Here is a 4,733-nt window from a genome sequence, read left to right as displayed (position 1 = left end):
CCAATTCAAGTTCAGCCGAAACTCTAACACATCAGTCACAAGTTCATCCTCAACACTGATCAAAACTCTACCACCCCTCACTCCCACGGTATTGCTCCACACCCATATAATCTATCAAAACCCTGCAGGTACTTCCTTAAATCCTTTCCTCTTGGCTTTATCCAAGTTTGTCTTGCCCGCTCAACCCTATCTCCAGCACGAACTTGTCATAGTCTCTACGAATCGATCTCACTCAGCACAACTACAAATCACTAGAAAAAAATCAAACATATCAATTATAATCAAAAAAGAGAGATGAGCTAAGGAGAGGAAACGATGAATTTATAGTCGGGGAATCCTGGCTGAATTCTTCATTTCTTATCCGTAGTGCATCACTCCGTCCTTCTCACACACGTACTGTAACTTTTACAATCGTGAACAATGAACTCCTCTTTCTGTTCATTATTATTATTCTCTCTGCATGTTTATTGTATTCAATACATTAGTATTAATGTATACTTAACCAATCCCCTTTGAAAGCGCTCACACATATTATGTGTGGACAAGTTAATCAATTGAGCATATGAACTAAAATTAATGATATTATTACTAAAACAAATATACCACCAACTACACATCATTAATAAAAAGCTTATCGCATATCCTATTAAATTCGATATATATCATAAATGTGTATGGAGATTTCATGAGAATACAAATTCACTTCATTGTTTATACGTTAGCGAATACAAGAAATAAGCTTAGACTGCATCAATACTTTCTTATCAGGAACTAGTCAAAGAAAAATACAGATCAAAGAAAGACAGACACAATAGAAAAAAACCAATATAGCAAAATAATCAAGCTGAACATTATGAACTACATACCTATATATAATGTGGTATCAGTAGATTAATCCACAAACCTGAACATTAACTTCGCAGATATCATCACACATAATAATTGCCATCGTATAACACATTCCCAAATCATGTAAGCGATATTAACAACCTTACCCAACACACCCTGGCTGGAAAACTCTTATCACTAATTATATTATAGCGACTTACTCTAGCCTTTATATATCTTATATCATATGACACCGATTCTCAGAACACAAATCTTTAATCCGATATAGTTTTAAAAAAACCTTTCCTCCATTAATATATGCAGATAACAATCCCAAACCTATAACACTAACAAACAGGAATACCAGCAATAATTCCTTCTCTATGATAGCCTATCTGACAATTCACTTTTCGGCACACAAACGTCTCAAAAAGGAACCATTATCGTTTTAAGCCCAAAAAAAACATGAAATATCATAAGACTCTTCATTTTAATGGATATCAATGCGACTGCTCTCGAAAAAACTAATTTCATTGATAGCTCCATGTGCCACAGATCACCTGCACACGAGTCAAGGTGCTGATAAACCCATACTTGCGATCAATGACAGGCTTACCAAACCAGATAGTTACCACTACTCTCAAGAGGTGCCCCACATCACGCCGCCAGCGCACTTACTAGAATACACCTTACTCATTCTAACCAAAACCTCCAAGACAAAACCACATGTTGATTCTGCTACAATGCCCTCATCTCTGTTTTACGGCACGCATTCTTCTAATCTTCCTAAAGTCCACCAATCATATCACAATCTTCTAGTCCTTGCGAATCGGTTTAATTTATCAATAACCATAATCATCAACAACTCAATTAAAACCATTCTAATACGAGTATAAGATGAGTTTAATATTCCTATATCCACCACTAATCATTTAGTTAATGTTTTGAATTACTGGAGCAAGAGATTTCTTTACAGTTATACAAAACGAGAGACAAGAGAAAGAAAAATAGAGCTACGAAAAGTTTTAGATACATGGAATTGAACAAGGACAGCTTGCGTTATCGTATCGTGAAAATGATACAATAAAAAATCTCCTAAATAGAAATAAATATATATATATATGAGTAACCGTAAGTGCCGAAATAAAGATTAAAGCACTAAAGATGGTGAAAATAGTAGCGTTCCAAATATGTTTGAGATAGAATAAAAAGCTAGATTTATAAAAAAGGAGTGTAGTAAATAAGAACTAATATATAGTTGTAGAGTTGATCAGAAAGTAAAGTGCAAATTAATGACAAATCTATCCTAAAAACACTCTCAAATTCTGCCCTCAATCATCTAACACAAAAACAGATATTTAACCACAAAACATTCTACAGCGCTACTTCATTGGGATAAACAGAGTAAGAGAAAATAAACAAATGCTAAACCTCATGATTATGATGTCTATCGTGTCCGCTAAGCCTGCACAGTGCTCAGGTTATCTCATTTTTTGTTTTTTTGTTTTTGTCCATGCTCAGTCGAAGGCTGAGAGTTCTTTTGTAGTCGCTGATGCTTATTGTATTAACATCAGCGCTGTGTATATTCGATCCCCTTGCTCAGCCCATTCTGCCTTCTCTCCAATGCCATCAGGAAACTTCTGCTCCATTATACCATCCACACCACCCCCACCACTCCACCCCATCTTTATCATCCCTCATCCACCATTCCTAACCTCTATCATCAAACCTCAATCCCAATTGTCTTCGGGCATGGCTTCTACTTTTTGTGACAAATAGTATTCTTTTCTATCAACTGCCTTCCATCTCCTGCCTCTCCTCTACTATTGCTTTCAAAACTCGATCTTCTCAGGAAGCCAGAAAATCTGAATGTAATCTGGAACAAAAGCTTTATAGATATTTCCTAATTCTTCTTAGGTTTTTAATGACACTTTAATTAAAACTTACAAAGTGTGGCGAGCCTAACAGTATTCTATTCTGTGCTTCCTCATGAAGAACATGGTCTTGTTTTGGTTAAGCAGCTTTTTTCATCTCACTGCTTTCCTTATAATCCTTTTTATACTGTGACACTAATGTGTTATTTAGTTCAGTTAAAAAATTTAAATAAAGCCAACTCAAAGATTGCGACACAAAACAAAAGCTAACTCATACTTTATCAAACCAGTTTCAACGTATATGGCTCTCTTTTAATAATCCTTTCAAGATTCACATGATTTCAGTACATATGAACGTTTAGTTTATATTGGCAGGAACTCGCTCACGTAAACAGTCGCCCTCCTCTCTCCCCCTCTCTACTCTCTCATGCACAACACTTCATTATTCTTACCCACTAACCAGGCCTGCCAAGTTTTTTTTTTTATGTATCTGCCTCCGTATCCCAAGTCTCACAAAGCTATTCCCCCTCGCACCTGTTCAGTGTATTATCAGGGCATTAAGTGCGGTTTACCGGGCTAATTTTAAAACCGTGCAAGATGCTTCGCCGATAGAGGATGACCGCAGGTCACGTGAGCCTCCGCCATCTGTCGCAGCCTGCGCAGCAGTTGCTGGCGCTTGGCGTTGGCGTTGTCTGTACGGCGTTCCTGGGTGTGTTTCTTCTCTGAGTTGGAGTTGCCAGCTGCCTGTCCTTAGGTGTCTACTATCGTGATTTCGTCTGCTATCCGTCTCCTCCCATCAGTCAGTGTGTTGATGCGCTGGGTGGGGAAGTTTTATGGGAAATCCGTCTAGAACGTCCTCCACTCTCCACCCCTCCACCCCTGCACCCCTACGACCCCCTCCACCGCGAGAACTGTTTCCTGATTCTCGTGAGGAAGCTGCTCTGCCTGTGTCGATATCCCAGACTGGCTCACCAAAGCACACAACGCAGGGCTTAAGGGAATTAAAAAGAAAACTGATTTCTGGTGCTCATTCGTTAGCAGGAGTGAACTGTGTGTTAAATTATAACTATTAATTCTGTTGTTCTTTTCTTCCTCCCCTTTCTTTACTTCTTTTCTTACAAGGTGTGCTCATTCGCATCTAACGATTTACATGTTTGATGTATGCGGAAGACCACTGTCCCCTTATTTCACTCCCAACAAAGTTCCAGGAAGTTTGGCCGACTCGGAATCCAGGATCGCGGACGGGAGGAGGAGCTGGGGAAGGAGGGGAAGGGTCTTGTGCAGTGACGTTGTCAGCTGAACGACCTTCTTGACCCCGACTGTCGCGGCTACAGCCGGACGATCGTCCTGTGAAGAGGCTTCCATCTCACTGGACCAACGTGCAGTCCGCGAGACTCTGGGGCGCGGCTTCCCTCAATCTGATCTTCTGGTTGCTTGATCGTGATACATCCGCCACAGTCATGCTATCTGTGTCTTCTGCCTGTAGTCAATGGAGAAGTGGACGAGGATGAAAAAGCATGAAGAAATAATGAACACAAAGAAAAAAGCCACTATGAAGGACGACGACAACGCGACGACGTAATGATGCTGACTCGACGACGACGATTGTCCTTTTCCCGCCTGCAGCTGTCGGGCTTGGTAAACATTATCGGCTTTTCGCCAGAGAGGCAATATCGAACACCTCTCCACAGCCTGGCAGGCGTACATAAGTCCTTGCACTTCTTTCACTCTCCGAGTTCACCTTCTCTCTCGCGCTCACAGGGTGTGCTGCTTTCTTCATCTGCCCCACCACTTCTCTTGTCTCACCTTCTTCTTTGACGGATGTTTTTCTTCTTTGGTCTTCATCCTCTTCTCTTTTCTTCTAGGATTTTTTCTTGACCTGAATCCCTTCTCTTCTGTCTTTTTTCCTCCCCTTGTTTGCTGGCTGGTTGTCTTCATCTCTGGGCGCTCAGGGTTACGACTCTTACAGTACAGACGTAACCACTGCTACATCTACTAATTGCGAGACATAGTATCACGTCTAGTCGTATG

The sequence above is a fragment of the Pomacea canaliculata genome, linkage group LG1, assembly GCF_003073045.1.
Source record: "Pomacea canaliculata isolate SZHN2017 linkage group LG1, ASM307304v1, whole genome shotgun sequence".
NCBI classification, from domain to species: Eukaryota; Metazoa; Mollusca; class Gastropoda; order Architaenioglossa; family Ampullariidae; genus Pomacea; species Pomacea canaliculata.
The sequence above is the reverse complement of the archived record's forward strand: the minus strand, read 5'-3'. Positions refer to the sequence as shown.